Source organism: Electrona antarctica (genome assembly GCF_951216825.1).
Source record: "Electrona antarctica genome assembly, chromosome: 20".
Classification (NCBI taxonomy): Eukaryota; Metazoa; Chordata; class Actinopteri; order Myctophiformes; family Myctophidae; genus Electrona; species Electrona antarctica.
The window spans coordinates 38,876,762-38,895,252 of NC_136801.1; the positions used below are offsets into that span (position 1 = coordinate 38,876,762).

The window sequence follows — 18,491 nt, forward strand, 5'->3', positions numbered from 1 at the left end:
ATTCTCTCTCCATTCCAACTGAGAGAGAAATTAGCACACATTTATGAATATAGGCCTAATGTATTTTATAGTGATATATGTGGTAAGCACATGTGAGCATTTTTTAAAATTAAAACCTGTGAATGAAATATTGTGTCATAAGTTCTTAAATTCACAGTACTTCTCTTCATAGTAGTGGTCAATTTTATTATTAACACATTTAACACTATGAAATAGTAATAATTATGTTAGTGAAATGGGTATGGAGACGTGGGAAGACCTCTGTTACTGCACAACAATATAGCAATGATTACTAGAGCTATTTTAACAAAACATATCCCTTACACAAGTTAAAGCACCTTTAACATTTTACAAAGGATAATAACAATAAGTTCGGTGTGATAGACCTATTTCTGTAGTTCTGTTGAAACTCAGAGTCAAAGAGGTGTAAAATGGTCTCAGTTCATCCATAATGTGATCATTAACAGGTGATCTGTCCAATTCCAGACAACCAGTGACCATTAACACGTTTAATCTCTGCATTTGAATATAGTCTATAGTGGATGAATCAACCATCATCATTTAGCCTGTTTACATTTTAACCTGGGGAAAGAATGTGTGCTTTGTTCATTATTTAGCATTTGAAAAAACAATGAATGAATGAATAAAAGTGCAGTCACCTATTGAAACTAATCCCACACACCTGAGTGCTCCTCATTCCCTCAGAGCAACACAACCTGAACAATGACTTAAAGTTGTCCAGGTTTCCCAGGTTTACACAATACAGTTGTTGATGTTATTGTGTCTGTTGTTAATAACAATGTAATGATGGATATAAGATATAATTATTATACGGATAATGACTGTAACGGCGGACGCCGTTACTATACCTAATGTATATGCTAACCCAATTCTACATGTATGGTATAATGTAAATAAGGACACAAATTGTAACAAATGCATTTATTGAAGCTAAGGTTATGCAGGGGGGACACTGAGTTGTCTGTGATTCTTGAAGGGGCGGACGTGCTGATCTCATCATACACCTACAAATGAACAGATAGAGGCACATTAGTTTAGGAATAAAGAAGACAGCATACTTTCTAATTGACCAGTATAATGAGAAGACTAGTGAAGAAGGAATGTAAATCTCTGATGTCTAAACTTACCTCTGTTTATTCTCATCCTCCTTTCAGGGTGGTGTTCGGGCAAATGAGTTCCCTCTGGGTACAGGCACCCCTTTTATAGTTCCGGGAGGGTGACACCAAGTGGGAGATGAATAGAAGGGGAGACTGGGAGGGACTAGAATGAATGTAATCATGTATGGGTTGTGTATATATTTCTATGCTAAATGCTAACTGTGAATAGGTATTGAGGGTGCAAAACTATTGCAGCAGGTTTATCAGTTGCTAGGAGTGAAGGGCATCAAGACCACCCCGTACCACCCCGAGACGGACGGGTTAGTGGAGAGATTTAATCGGACACTAAAGAGCATGCTGCGGAAGTTTGTGGACAATACAGGCTCTGATTGGGACCAATGGCTGCCCTATTTGCTGTTTGCATATCGTGAGGTGCCACAGGCATCAACAGGCTTCTCACCATTTGAGCTTCTCTACGGTCGCCAGGTGAGGGGGCCACTGGACCTCCTGAGAGAGCATTGGGAGAAGCCGACTACAGATCAGGAGAGTGTGGTTGCCTATGTGATCAAAATGAGAGAGAGACTTGAACAGATGACTGCTCTAGCACAAGAGCACATGAGGACAGCACAAACCACCCAAAAGACCTGGTATGACAAGAAGGCCAGGGACAGGACATTGCTGCCAGGTCAACGGGTGTTGCTGCTCCTTCCAACTAGTGACTGTAAGCTGTTGGCCAAATGGCAGGGGCCGTACCAAATCACCAAGCGCCTGGGCCAGGTAACATATGAACTGTACATGCCTGACAAATTGAAAAAATATCAGCATTTTCATGTTAACCTACTCAAGGTTTTTCAGGAGTAATCACTACCAAGCCAACAGCCAGCCCAGCAACAGTTGTTGGTCTGTGCTCTTGAGGACGAGGAGCAGAGAGAGCAGTCATTCCCCACCGAGGTCACCAAGCCCAGTGCAGTGGACCTCTCTCATCTCCAGCCTGACCAGCAGGAGGAGATGAGAGCAATGCTGGACCCTGAGCTGTTCCAAGAAAAGCCTGGCTTTACAACACTGGCACAGCACAAGGTATACCTAAAAACGGATGCTACACCCCGCCGGAAGTGCTACAGGATTCCTGAACGTATAGTGCCCAAACTTAAGGAGGAGATTGAACTGATGCTGCAAATGGGCATAATTGAAACATCGAACAGTGAGTGGTGTAGCCCTATTGTGTTGGTGCCAAAAAAGGATGGCTCACTGAGATTTTGTATTGATTTCAGGTACCTCAATTCAGTGTCTAAGATGGAAGCCTATCCCATGCCCCGGATTGATGAGTTGCTGGAGAGGGTGGGGGACTCCGCATTTATCTCCACACTTGACTTAAGCAAGGGGTACTGGCAACTGGCCCTGGCACCTGAGACCAAGGAGCTGACAGCATTTACAACACCATATGGTATGTTCCAATTCAAAGTGATGCCGTTTGGCCTACAGGGTGCACCAGCAACATTTCAACGTCTCATGGACCAAGTACTGAGGGACGTGCCGGAGTTTGCGGCATCATACTTGGATGATTGTGTCATTTTTAGCCAGACCTGGAACGAACATGTGGCTCATCTGCAAGAGGTCCTCCACCTGATTAAAAAGGCGGGGCTCACCATCAATCCACGCAAGTGTGCATTGGCACAGAAACAGGTGGAGTATCTGGGCCATATTGTTGGACAGGGGGTAATCAAACCTCGAGTGGGGAAAGTGGATGCCATCCATTCATACCCCACCCCTACCACTAAGAAGACGGTTCGGGGGTTCCTAGGGCTGGTAGGGTGGTATCGGAAATTCATACCCCATTGTTCAGAGAGGGCAGCTATTCTCTCTGACCTCACTAAAGACTCGGCCCCAAACAAGGTGAGATGGACTGATGAGTGTGAGCGAGCGTTCAAAGATCTAAAGAATGCCATTACAAGTGACACTGTTCTCCACACTCCTGACTTTGCACGACCGTTCACACTACAGACAGATGCCTCAGGTGTCGGCCTTGGGGCAGTGCTTCTGCAAGAAGTGGAGGGAGAGAGCCGTCCACTGCTGTTCCTGAGCCGCAAGCTGGAGGACCGAGAGACAAGGTACTCGACAGTGGAGAAGGAGTGCCTGGCCATGAAGTGGGCCATTGAATCACTTAAATACTATTTGCTGGGCCGGCACTTTCTCCTTGAGACTGATCATAGGGCTCTACAGTGGCTGAACAGGATGAGGGACTCGAACACACGTCTCACTGGGTGGTACCTGGCCTTGCAACCCTATGACTTCACAGTTCAGTATCGACCAGGGAAGGCCAACCTAGTGGCCGACTGTCTCTCACGGGTACATGAGGGCTGAGGTACTGTACTCTTGGGAGAGGGGGGAGGAAATGTAACGGCGGACGCCGTTACTATACCTAATGTATATGCTAACCCAATTCTACATGTATGGTATAATGTAAATAAGGACACAAATTGTAACAAATGCATTTATTGAAGCTAAGGTTATGCAGGGGGGACACTGAGTTGTCTGTGATTCTTGAAGGGGCGGACGTGCTGATCTCATCATACACCTACAAATGAACAGATAGAGGCACATTAGTTTAGGAATAAAGAAGACAGCATACTTTCTATTGACCAGTATAATGAGAAGACTAGTGAAGAAGGAATGTAAATCTCTGATGTCTAAACTTACCTCTGTTTATTCTCATCCTCCTTTCAGGGTGGTGTTCGGGCAAATGAGTTCCCTCTGGGTACAGGCACCCCTTTTATAGTTCCGGGAGGGTGACACCAAGTGGGAGATGAATAGAAGGGGAGACTGGGAGGGACTAGAATGAATGTAATCATGTATGGGTTGTGTATATATTTCTATGCTAAATGCTAACTGTGAATAGGTATTGAGGGTGCATATATATGTAGTAGGTTTATGTAAAATGCATTGTGTGATTCTAGGAGTGGGGAATATTGTTATGGTTACCTGGGGAATGGTATGGACTAACCAGGTAATTGGTCCCCACCCTATAAAAGGGAGTCAGTTGTTTCTAACCAGGATGATGACAGGTTGCATTGTATTTGACTGTCAAAGTGATTGAGGAAAATGGAAGAAATAAAGCCTTATTGAAGGTGCCCCTGGACTGGTCTCTACTCATTTATTGCCTTGGCCGCTCGGCACTCTTACAGTGACTTATCCTGTCTGTGACAGGGACGAAATGAGTGCACATAATCACATTTTGTACATACATGTGTACAAGGATGAAAAAACTCAGTTTTCTACAGGTACTTCTGGTCTGCTTTGAGGCAGGGTTCCAGAGAAGAAGGAAAGATATAACCTCATTGTCAGCTCTGCAGCAGTGGCCGGCAAACTGTGTTCTTCTGGATCAGACTAGTGAATTAATACAGGGAAGGTTGCCGTATATTAGATTAGTCGATGGGTAGTGTCACGTTACCAGACTGTTGACTCTCGCAATTTCCAAATGCTTTCATCATACAGTCTGGAGCCACGGAAGAGCTGTCATCAGAAAATATAAAGCGGAAGCGTTTCGTCTTTCGCTCAAATTGATCTGTCGCGCAAATTTATCCAAATATAAATAGAAATCATCTAAGCATATATAGCTTGTTGCTTAGCAGAAAAGGAAATAAGCTCTAAATATATTTTAAAATATATTTTCGTGAACGGAATGGAGCTTCCTTACTCAGATTTCGGGAGCTGTAGTTCCAGACTCTATATAACATGGCCTTCTTCAACTTTAATCCAGATGTCAATGTTTCTGTGTCACTTATAAAGGGGACCTGGGTGCGTTGCACTAAACGGTCCGGGTGCACAACATACATCATTACATCAATAAATTAGTCATGTTTTACAAGTTATTTCCATTAGGAGAGTAGTATCAAAACAAGAAAATAATAAAATTAAACAAATAATATACAACACAATAACCATATACCATATGGTTATTGTGTTGTATATTTTTCCGTCTGTCTGTTTGTTACGCCTGCTGGGGAAAACTGAAATAAAACCAGAATCCTAACGGATAACGTGAGTGCTGGTATTTATTCCTTCAGCGTATACCTTCCAGAACCGTGCACCCGTTACATCACTACATGGAACTATTCAACTGAGTGCTTGCTCTCATCTTCTTCTTGGCAGTGCATAAGACACTACTACAGCTGCAGCCAACCTTGAACTAAGATACAAATACATTTAAATCATCTTTTTTGGATGTGCTACCTTTTTAGATTTTTTTTTAACGCATTTTGGGCGGGAACCCCTTTTGGTGTTTTAAACATTATGTTATAATTTAGCTATTGAAAAATAGCAGACCTGTAGGTGACAGGTCTGCTATTTTTGAAAAATCGTTAAAATGTGCCTCAAATCTTTCAGAAAATTGTCATGATTTAGAAAACTTTTTTTATTTATTTCGACGTCAGGCCTGAATGGGTTAATTCCTATTGTTTGATGTACAAAGAAAGCAGTGTCGTTGCTAGTTACTGAAACCCAGTAACTATAGTTACCGTTACTACTTCATTTCAAAAGTGACTCAGTTACTTTGCTGATTACTTACACCAAAATGTAATGCGTTACTGTGAAAATGTACTTTTTAGTTACTTAACAATTACATTGACCGCAACAATTCTTTTCAGTTTCGGTCCATTCATGTGCCATAAGGGTATTTTAAAGAGACGTGCCTTATTCAAGGGGCAAAAATGAGCCCAGGCATTAACCCATTTCGGGCGGGAACCCCTTTTGGTGTTTTAAACATTATGTTATAATTTAGCTATTGAGAAATAGCAGATCTACAAGCTCATAGCGCGCCACCGAGTGGCGCGCTACGAGCTTGTAGGTCTGCTATTTTTGAAAAATCGTGAAAATATTTATTTCAGAAAACTGGAGGATTTAGAAGATTTTTTTTTAATTTTGAGGTCAGGCCTGCATGGGTTAACCAGACGGAGTTAGCTCACGGATAGGCAATCCTATAGTGGGAGGATCGCGGACCACCCGATGCCTTTTTTTTTTGTAAAGCGCGCCACAACCGTAATCGGCCGTAAATAAAGCTCGTTTTGATTAGAATCGGAATTAGAATCCGAGAGAAAAGGCCGTTAAGATTTCGTGCATGCATGTGTGTGTGTGTGTCGGGATACGTCCCCGACCCCGACTTAATTTCGTCTCTATAAAAGTAAATTAATTGACTCACTCACGGCTAGCGCCGGTGGCACTCGTAAATATTGGAGGTCCTTGACATGAATATGTTTGCGGCCGGGAAATGAGAGAGAGTCGTTTAGTTAATTGAAACACGTTGTCATTGGCGCAGTCATCTTAATATTTCATTGACGAGGATTTACTATGTCTCCACAGCAACCAGCTGCTAATTGGAATGGCAATGTATTGTGTTGGATGGAATGGAATTAATTACTATACTATTATACTTTAAGTTCCTGTTATCCATAACACAATTAATAATTACTTTCACATAATTATATATATAGCCTTTTCCTCTCCAATTTAGCTGTTAATTGGAAATTGATTCCTCCCCACAAATTGTGTGTGTTGTCACTGCTGTTCGTTCCTAAGTTCCTACTGCCTCACCTGAATTCAAAATATAGTTAAAAAAAAAGTATTGGCATCAAAATGTAGCCTACTTCAACTACCAAAAGTATAAAAGTACTCATTATGCAGAATCCTATTTCAAGTTATCAAATGTATAAACATCGAGCGGATCTACAAGCTCACAATGCATCGGATCGTGACACGTTGTGAGCTTATAGATCGGCAAATTTCCAAATGGCCAAGCCAAAATGTGTAAAGGGCTGAAGTGGTTAATGTATGTATTGTAATAATAATCTAAATCTACAAAGTAACGTAAAGTTTTCAAATAAATGTAGTGGAGCAAAAGTACAATATTTGCATCCGAAATGTAGTGGAGTAGAAGTAAACATATTGAAATTTGTAAATACTCAAGTAAAGTACAAATTCCTCAAAAGTATACTTGAGTACAGTATACTTAACTTCTTTACTGCCACCTAGTGTTCAAAAACTTTGACCGCTTCTCTGCCGCTGGTTCACTTCAATGCTACGGAGCTTGTTGTCCTTCCGGGTTAAACGGGAGGTGGGGGCAACAACACAACACAGCCCACAGCGTTTAGCTAGCAGAACAACCAGCTACATTTTCTCAGCGATACGATACAAAATCACAAATGATTTACGATCGTCGGGTGCGCACCGGCTCACCATGGACAGCTCTCTAACCTTTGGAGATACGGCGCTTTGAAAATCGGGTTATAACGGAGGCTCAACGGAGCTGGATTTAAAAAAAAACATCGCTGCTGGTGAAGGAGGAGGGCTATGCTACCCGGAGCAATGCTGAAAGGTAAACAGACGGACGGCGCGTTCATACAGTAAACGTTTGTCTACGCTTATAAACGTAGCTGGCAAGAACAGGTCCCATAGGGGGGGCAACGTAGATGGCAAGATAAGAATTAGGTACATTTAGTTTGTTACTTTCCACCATTGTATCTGGTATTGACACTTTTTTCTTAAAGGAGCATTCAGTGATTTGGGTGATTTGGAAAACCACCCAGTCCGCCCGGTAACAAAATGTGCTCTACAGTGGGGGGGAAGTGCAACAGGCCAACAGCATGTGCACTAAGGCCCGCCCCCACTCAATCATGATTGGAAGAAGGCCCCTCTCATCCTGATTGGATGAAGGCTTTGCCACCCGCCACCAAAACTGAAACTAGGGTTTTTTGACCCCAGGGGCTCACTGGGGACAGGGAGGAACTCCTTATATGGTCAGCACACTCTATAGTAGGCAGGATTATCCAGAAAAAAAGGAAAAATAAGTGATATTTGAATTAAGTCAAATCACTGAATATACCTTTAAGTGAAAAATTCTGACTACTTCTTCCGGCACTGCAAACACCCTAGTCATCATCATTTTTCGTACTGCGGTCGATATCATAGATTACACAATGCCACGCTCAGACTTTCCGGTCCTTCATTGCCACCCCCAGTTCCTGCTTACTGATGCACGTGTCCCTATAGAGCGTCGCAGTCCCGCCCTCTATCATGGACCAGGAAATGATTCTCCGTTCATTTTCCTCAGACATTTCAGAAAGTATTTATATATTTAGTATTTAAACACAATTTTTGGGGCCGAAAAAAGAATTAGAAAGAAGAAAAAAACAGCAGGTTACAACACTTTTTTTGTTGTTTTTCTTCTATGTAATTATTTGTTTGGTCCAAAATATTGTGTGTGTTGTCATGATTTGTCACGACTCGAGTTGGCTTCGTACGACGCTTAAAAGGTCTTTAAATAAATACTTTACGAAATGTCTATGGGAAAAATGCATTGGGATTAATTTCCTGGTCCATGGTAAGGGCTGCGACGCTGCGTAAGGGCTGCGTAAGGGCTGCGACGCTCTATAGCGATGAGTTTACAACACCATTAACATTTCACAGGATAATAATAAGTTTCATGTGATGATAGACCTATTTCTGTAGTTCTGCTGAAACTCATCAGAGTCAAAGAGGTGTAAAATGGTCTCAGTGCATCCATAACATGTGATCATTAACAGGTGATCTGTCCAATGCCAGACAACCAGTGACCATTAACACGTTTAATATCTGCATTTGAATGCATTTTCTATAGTGAATGAAGCATCAGCCATCATAGCGTGTTTTAACCTGGGAAAGAATGTGGGGTTTGTTCACTATAGCATTTAAAAAATGTTTTTAATAAAGTGCAGCCACAAGCCTATTGAAACTAACAATGACTTGACTTGTTTCCCATGAATATAGGATATGAGTATTATAAGAATGACATATCCTGCTCATGAATGAATACCTTACACTTACACTAAAGGATTTCACAGGCCTACACATTGGGATTTCACTGTAAATATAGATAAGTGATTAAATGAGAACAATAGAGCACAATTTGCTACGAGACTTTGAGGATTAATATACTCATTTGTTGTTAGGCCGTACCAGTCCTGTACAGAAACCCCACCACTGTCTTCTAAAGTCGAAACTAATTGAACTTACATTGCAACTTAATAAAATAAAAAATATAAAAGTACAGGGTGTGCAGTAGTATACTTGTTTGTACTTGTACTTGTTTGTACTTGTGTACTATTTATGAAGTCTGTTTGCAATACTTTAGGGGTGGGTGGCAGTTTGTGTTTTGAAAACAATAGTTTTGGAAAACTGTTTTTCTTGTTGTTTCTTCACCAGAGCTGGTTCTATGTTAGCCTGGCTAATAAGCCAGACTAATATCACACAACACTGTCGCGGTATATTAGTCTGGGCTGGCTCCACTTGGATTTCATTTCCCGGGGGGCGGGTTCAAACATTTTCTCTTTGACGCAATTGGTCAGAGCTACTGTCAGTCTCAAGTCTCAAAGTCTCAAGCATTGAACGTCACTGTACCAAAGCCCGCCCATATTGCATACCGTGTCCCGATTGGTCCGACCTGTTCTCGGTTGTAGGAAAGAGGCGTGCTACTGAGCCTCGCCAGACCGTAATCCGCTGGTAGGCAATTTTGTTTTGCCAACGGCTGATTCGGTCTGGTTTATTAACCAGGCTAGGTTCTATGTCACTGAAATAATATGGAGCAATCATATAATAATGCCTCTGCTGCATGCAGTAACACTTCAATAATATCCACTTATTCAATATTATTAGAATGTACATATATTATCCAGATAGTCAGATACTCCATATTGGATATAGATATTCATATATTAAATATGAAGCTTACAAAGCAATCTCACAGTTAGCAGTTTATTTCTAGAATGTTGCATAGAGCATGACCTGGGGGAGGAGTCAGAGAGGGGTGGAGCACATGCAGCAGTTTGTTATGATTGGTGGCTGATGATTCTATTGTTACACACTTTGGCCAATCAGCACCAAGCAGATAGTAGTTCCTGTTGAGCAGACAATTGCACGAGTCTCTCCGATCCGAGTCCGAGTCGAGTAGCAAGTCATTTGGTCCAAGTCTCAAGCAAGTCTCAAGTTTTTCTGTTGTGGGCAAGTCAAGTCAAGTCGAGTCTCAAGTTTTTACCCTCAAGTCCAAGTCGAGTTGCAAGTCGTCAAATCAATGACTCGAGTCGGACTCGAGTCGAGTCATCGAGTCTCGAGTCCAATACTCTGCCGGACAGGCCGGTTACTTAAGTTGTCCGAGTCAGCTTGTCTCAAGTCGAGTCGAGTCTGGAGTCATTGTCTTCCAAGTCAAGTCGAGTCTCAAGTTTTTACCCTCAAGTCCAAGTCGAGTTGCAAGTCGTCAAATCAATGACTCGAGTCGGACTCGAGTCGAGTCATCGAGTCTCGAGTCCAATACTCTGCTGTTGAGTCAAAACTCAGAAATGGACAAAATCTGGTCAGCATGACATCTCACACCTCAGAAACTACATCTCCCAGAATGCAGCAGCAAGATGGCTGCTCGTTACCTGATTAGGAGCACCTTAAAAGGAATGGAGCTTCAGTCATTCAAACAAACACCAGATGCAAACAGCAAAGACAACTCTTGGGTTCTACCTCCAAAGACGCCAATGGTCGGTGATATTGTATTGTATTGTTTTATTTACTTATGTATGTACTGTTTGATGTGGTTAAATATGGCTAATTGTGTTTAGTAGCTTCAACTGCTTCAGTCTGAAGTGGGGAAGGAACACATTAACTTGCTTGAGAGTTGGATTTCATTTATGTTTAATAGTATCTCTTTACAAAATAAGTTAGAAATGATTAAGAATTTAAAAGACTACTAAAATATGGACAATTCATGTTAAAGGTTTAAAATGCCTTGTTCAATTAAAGCTGATCTACAAGCTTAAGTTCAGCTATTTTCTTTAACTACTTATTCAATTTAAAATGCTAGATGTTTAAAGGTGAAGTAATTTGAAATGTTTAAAATGTTGACTTTAATAAGTTAATTTAAAAGACATTTAATTTAGGCATTCATTGTTTAAGAACACTAAATTGTTTAAAGACATTTGATTATTTAAGAATATTTAATGTTTAAAATCAAGAATGGTTAAAAAGAACCTGTTGGTTTGAAAGGATTATCATTTGTTGTTTGGCAATGTTGTTAATCTTTTGTTTCTTTGTGTTCGAAGGTTTTCAAACTGAAATGACCAGCCAATCACCAATGAAGCCAACACTGAGCGTAAAAGTTGGAAAATAAAAAATCATTGGATTGAGTTGGAAATTGGAGTTGCGTCCTTGTATGTCCTTTGGAGTGGGACAGAGTTGAACTTTACAGTTCCACCTCAGGCTCTCTGGTATAAGAAGAGTTTGTAGTTGTCCGTTCAGGATATCAATACTTTCTGATCTCATCTGACTGTGGACTCCAGGCTTGAAGTGAAGATGGACTCTCTCAACGCCACCTCAAATGATTCTGCTCAACAGAGAGGACCCAATGATCACCAAGACCTCTGTAAGTTACTTACTGTGTCTATATGGATATACAGTATGCCATAAGGATGTTTATTTTTTATTTTTTTTTATCTAGTCATTTGTTTGTTTTGATTTATTTTAGCATTGACTACCATTTTTGTGTCTTTTCTAGAATATAAAACGATTGTGGAATCGAAATATAAATGGATGCTAAATTGATAATTGGGTACATTTACACTAGTTTTTGCTATTTTAAGTCCAGGAAGGCCTCTAAACATCATTTCCTTTTTCTTTCCAATTCAGTGTTGCATCAGTCTGGCGTCCCTGTTCTACCAGAGGTGAATGAACAAAGAAGCTTGGCTAAGCAAAAATGCCACTGCTGTGATCAGTGTGGAAAACGCTTCCCTACAATGTCTAGACTTAAAATACACCAGAGAATTCACACTGGAGAGAAACCCTATGGATGTGATCAGTGTGGACATCACTTCTCTCAAAAGTCCAGCCTTAAAAGCCACCAGATAATTCACACTGGAGAGAAACCCTATGGATGTGATCATTGTGGACAACACTTCTCTGACAAGTCCAACTTGAAAAGCCACCAGAGAATTCATACTGGAGAGAAACCCTATGGATGTGATCAGTGTGGTCACCGCTTCTCTCAAATGACACACCTTAAACGCCACCAGAAAATTCACACCGGAGAGAAACCCTATGGATGTGATCAGTGTGGCCACCACTTCTCTCAGTTGTCTGACCTTAAAAAACACCAGAGAATTCACACTGGAGAGAAACCCTATGGATGTGATCAGTGTGGGCAACACTTCTCTCGAATAGAAAACCTTAAACGCCACCAGATAATTCACACTGGAGAGAAACCCAAATGATCGTGATGTGTGTGGAAAAGCCTTTGGTGTATATATATTTTTTGTGACCATACAGCTGTATGTATAGATCGATTTTGTTTAACTTGTTAATGGATTTTCTTATTGGACATTTTAAATTAGACACATTGTCTGTGACAGGGAAGAAATGAGTGCACATAATCACATTTTGTACATACATGTGTTGTAAGTATGGATGAAAAAAAAGGTGTTACAAAATACATATTGTGTACGTTCTTATATATTATGGCTACAGCCATTGGTCAAATATATGAAAGGGGTATTTCACAGTTTTGGGCCATTTTAAAAGAAGTCCATATACAAGCTTCGCATTGTATTTTCAAACACCATTTTAACCATGTTAGATTCATTGAACATATCCTGACGAAGACCCGAAGGGGTCGAAACGTTGTATCCTCTTCTCCATGAAATAAAAATGTTTAGCTCAAGGCCGGTGTGCGAACTACATCTCCTTTCATCAGATTAATTGAAAACACCTGTATTCTGGTAACTGATTGTCATGTTTGCGGGTGAGTGATTTTTATTACTTTAAATTCATTTTTTGGTACAATAATTTTTCTACTTGATGAGGCTCTTATTTCCTTTTTTAATATTTTTTATGTTTGATATTGCACTTTGACATCACAAGATGTATTCTCTCTCGTTCCTACTCGGATCATGTTCTCAAATGGCCAATTATCTGGTTACCATTTCAGATTTGTCTCCATTCCAACTAAGAGGGAGAAATTAGCACACATTTATGAATATAGGCCTAATGTATTTTATAGTGATATATGTGGTAAGCACATGTGAGCATTTTTTTAAATTAAAACCTGTGAACGAAATATTGTGTCATAAGTTCTTAAATTCACAGTACTTCTCTTCATAGTACTGGTCCATATTTTAACAAAAGATATCCCTTACAAGTTACCACACCTTTAACATTTCACAAAGGATGATAATAATAAGTTCGGTGTGATAGACCTATTTCAGTAGTTCTGTTGAAACTCAGAGTCAAAGAGGTGTAAAATGGTCTCAGTTCATCCATAATGTGATCATTAACAGGTGATCTGTCCAATGCCAGACAACCAGTGACCATTAACACGTTTAATCTCTGTATTTGAATACATTGTCTACAGTGAATGAATCATCAGCCATCATCATTTAGCCTGTTTACATTTTAACCTGGGGAAAGAATGTGGGGTTTGTTCATTATTTAGCATTTGAATAAACATTGAATAAAAGTGCAGTCATCACAACCCTATTGAAACTAATTCCACACACCTGCGTGCTCCTCATTCCCTCAGAGCAACACAACCTGAACAATGACTTAAAGACTTAGTTGTCCATGGTTTACACCAGGGGTGTCAAACTGGTGATCCGTGGGCCGCATGCGGCCCAGGGAGAGGTCCAATGCGGCCCTCGAGATGATTTTCAAAAAGGAAACAACGCTGCTACTCCCCCTCCCCCACCTGCCCCGCTAATGGCCCTGCTGTAGACTGCTTTGTCTCTGCCCAGGTGCGGAATGTTGTCACTGATGGGCTCGTTAACAGTCTATTCAACTACTAGTTGAGTTGTTGTGGATTACTCTCCTCACACTCTGATACAGCAGGACATGGAGAGGCTAACCATAGTTGTTACAGCTCAGTAGAGTTTAATTTCCCTTACCAAGTGAGGAATATAGTCACGATAGTCAAAGCAAAGAGATTTAATGATGGCTACATGTCAATTTGCCATTTTGGATATTTTTGATAAAATAATGATGATTAATGGTTAATGATTAATTAGTCATAATGTTTGCGGGTGAGTGATTTTTATTACTTTAAATTCATTTTTTGGTACAATACTTTTTCTACTTGAGGCTCTTTTTATTTCCTTTTTTTAATATTTTTTATTTTATGTTTGACATTGCACATCACAATATGTATTCTCTCTCTTTCCTACTCAGATCATGTTCTCAAATGGCCAATTATCTGGTTACCATTTCAGATTTGTCTCCATTCCAAATGAGAGAGAGAAATTAGCACAGATTTATGAATATAGGCCTAATGTATTTTATAGTGATATATGTGGTAAGCACATGTGAGCATTTTTTTAATTAAAACCTGTGAACGAAATATTGTGTCATAAGTTCTTAAAGTCACAGTACTTCTCTTCATAGTACTAATATTTTTAACACATTTCATATTTATATTTGAATTAAGTCAAATCACTGAATATACCTTTTTAAGTGAAAAATTCTGACTACTTCTTCCGGCACTGCAAACACCCTAGTCATCATCGAGATCATAGATTTCACAATGCCACGCCAGACTTTCCGGTCCTTCATTGCCACCCCCAGTTCCTGCTTACTGATGCACGTGTCCCTATAGCGATGAGTTTACAACACCATTAACATTTCACAGAGGATAATAATAAGTTCCATGTGATGATAGACCTATTTCTGTAGTTCTGCTGAAACTCATCAGAGTCAAAGAGGTGTAAAATGGTCTCAGTGCATCCATAATGTGATCATTAACAGGTGATCTGTCCAATGCCAGACAACCAGTGACCATTAACACGTTTAATATCTGCATTTGAATGTATTTTCTATAGTGAATGAAGCATCAGCCATCATAGCGTGTTTTGCCTGGGAAAGAATGTAGGGTTTGTTCACTATAGAATTTAAAAAAATGTTTTAATAAAGTGCAGCCACAAGCCTATTGAAACTAACAATGACTTGACTTGTTTCCCATGAATATAGGATATGAGTATTATAAGAATGACTTATCCTGCTCATGAATGAATACCTTACACTATGGACACATGTTTCTGCACACAGGTGTACAGATTACACAATAGGATTTCACTGTGAATATACATAAGAAATAAAATGAGAACAATGGATTTGACAATATACTAATTTGTTGTCCGGCCTTGACCAGTCCTGTACAGAACCCAGACCACTGTCTTCTATACTACCAAATTGAACTTACATTGCAACTTAATAAAATAAAAAATAAAGGTACAGGGGATGCGGTAGTATACTGTTACTTAGATGTGAAGCCTTGTGTACCATTTAACACTTCTCTCGAATGTCAAGCCTTAAAACACACCAGAAATGTCATATTGGAGAGAAACCCTATGGATGTGATCAGTGTGGACAACATTTCTCTAGAATTGCAAACCTTAAAACTAGGGCTGGGACTTTAACGCGTTAATTGAGATTAATTAACTACAGAAAAATTAACGCGTTAAAAAAATTAACGCATTTAATCGCACCTTTTTTTCCACCGCGGAACGTTTCTCACTGGGTGCGTTTCTAGTAGTACTGAATAGGCTGCGGCACGCGAGCAGCAGCAGCAGTTGTTCTTCACTCTACACTACAGGCTACAGCTCCGTCAGAAAGCCCAAAGTCCAAACCCAAATGAATCGAATGAAGAAGCCGCTTATATCGCTTTTGCTCCATGGATGGGACATTTAGATGTAAAAGCTATCGGATGGACGCGTGGATAGCGGCATGGCTGTGTGCAATGTCAGGGAAAGGATCCATTCATGACCAACGTTAGCTTCTATGCTAGGCTTGCTAGCTGCTTCAGTTTAACATGTCTCACAGACCACCGGAGACGCGCAGTGATTTCACCACAGCACAAAGCTGTCAAGCTGTCCTCGATGCGAAACATACTGAAGTAGCAAGCGTGGGTCAGCCCCAACCTCATGTGAAATGTTTCCCCCATAATAAAGTTGTTTTTATTTGTTCTCATGCCCCGCCATGTAAAGCACATTTGAGTATTCATATACACACTGCAGACACTATATAGGCACCTGCTGCTCTTGTTTATCTGTTGGGATAAAAAAGTTGTATTGCTTAAAGGGGAATACCACTCATTTTCAACATTTTTCTATGTTGTTGTGTGCACTGGAAATAATAACGTCACCCCATTATGTGTTGCCTATAGAACTGGAGGTCTAAAAAAAACAGTAACATTATGAAGTACATCTCAGTGACATCACAAAAATGTACTTCATAATGTTACTGTTTTTTTTCAGACCTCCAGTTCTAGGCAACACAGAATGGGGGGGGGACTTTCTTATTATATCCACACAACAACTCTAAGGTATATTAATGACAGTAAAATGTTGAAAATGAGTGGAATCCCGTAGTCACTATTCACTGGGATACCAAAAAACATTTAAAAAAAAAGGTTTCTCACTGTTCTCGGGTTGAATATTGATATGCGATTAAAATGCGATTAATCGAGATTAATTAACTACAAAGCCTCTGATGAATTAGATTAATTTTTTAATCGAGTCCCAGCTCTACTTAAAACACACCAGAGAATTCACACTGGAGAGAAACCCTATGGTTGTGATCTGTGTGGACAACACTTCGCTCAAATGTCAAGCCTTAAAACACACCACAAATTGTGTTTTTCAAATAAAACCAGGCCTTTCCTAGTTTCATATTACTGTTGATTGTATTATTGTATTATTATCACATTTCACATTATGCAAGCATAATAATGATCTTAGTGAAGTAGGTATGGAGACATGGAAAGACTTCTGTCTAGCACACGTATTTGTATATAGGCCTTATTTATTTTATAGTGATATGTGTGGTAAGCACATGTGAGCAGTTTTTAAATTAAAACCTGTGAAAGAAATATTGTGTTATAAGTTCTTATACTGTAGAGCCCATGGGCCTTCTTCTCTTCATGTTACTGGTCAATTATATTATTAACACATCTCACATTGTGAAATAGTAATAATTATGTTAGTGAAATGGGTATGGAGACGTGGAAAGACCTCTGTTACTGCACAAACAATATAACAATGATTACTAGAGCTATTTTAACAAAAGATATCCCTTACAAGTTACCGCACCTTTAACATTTCACAAAGGATAATAATAATAATAATAATAATACGTTCGGTGTGATAGACCTATTTCTGTAGTTCTGTTGAAACTCAGAGTCAAAGAGGTGTAAAATGGTCCATTAACATGTTTAATCTCTGTATTTGAATACATTGTCTACAGTGAATGAATCATCAGCCATCATCATTTAGCCTGTTTACATTTTAACCTGGGGAAAGAATGTGGGGTTTGTTCATTATTTAGCATTTGAATAAAAATTGAATAAAAGTGCAGTCATCACAACCCTATTGAAACTAATTCCACACACCTGAGTGCTCCTCATTCCCTCAGAGCAACACAACCTGAACAATGACTTAAAGACTTAAAGTTGTCCATGGTTTACACAAATACAGTTGTTGCTGTTATTGTGTCTCTGTTGTTAATAATGATGGATATAGGATATATAATTATTATACAGATAATGACTTATCCTGATTTATCCCGACTTATCCTGATCATGAGTTCATAATGCCTTGACACATGTTTCTGCACACAGGCCTACACATTGGGATTTCACTGTAAATATAGATAAGTGATTAAATGAGAACAATAGAGCACAATTTGCTACGAGACTTTGAGGATTTGACAATATACTCATTTGTTGTTAGGCCGTACCAGTCCTGTACAGAAACCCCACCACTGTCTTCTAAAGTCGAAACTAATTGAACTTACATTGCAACTTAATCAAATAAAAATATAAAAGTACAGGGTGTGCGGTAGTATACTTGTTTTTACTTGTACTTGTTTGTACTTGTGTACTATTTATGAAGTCTATTTGCAATACTTTAGGGGGTGGGTGGCAGTTTGTGTTTTGAAAACAATAGTTTTGGAAAACTGTTTTTCTTGTTGTTTCTTCACCAGAGCTGGTTCTATGTCACTGAAATAATATGGAGCAATCATATAATAATGCCTCTGCTGCATGCAGTAACACTTCATTAATATCCACTTATTCAATATTATTAGACTGTACATATATTATCCAGATAGTCAGTTACTCCATATTGGATATAGATATTCATATATTAAATATGAAGCTTACAAAGCAATCTCACAGTTAGCAGTTTATTTCTAGAATGTTGCATAGATCATGACCTGGGGGAGGAGTCAGAGAGGGGTGGAGCACATGCAGCAGTTTGTTATGATTGGTGGCTGATGATTCTATTGTTACACACTTTGGCCAATCAGCACCAAGCAGATAGTAGTTCC

At 39.7% G+C, this 18,491-nt stretch overlaps 1 protein-coding gene and 1 long non-coding RNA gene across 2 annotated transcripts in view; one reads left to right on the top strand and one right to left on the bottom strand.

Moving 5' to 3' along the window:
- Positions 1-18,491, bottom strand: part of reck (reversion-inducing-cysteine-rich protein with kazal motifs) — a 223,380-nt gene that overhangs the window by 26,111 nt on the left and 178,778 nt on the right. The gene's annotated exons all lie outside the window — the stretch shown is intronic.
- On the top strand, positions 10,526-12,996 carry LOC306913365. The gene is made up of 3 exons (XR_013788516.1): positions 10,526-10,669; positions 11,231-11,550; positions 11,814-12,996. It is a non-coding gene; the product is annotated as an uncharacterized lncRNA (long non-coding RNA).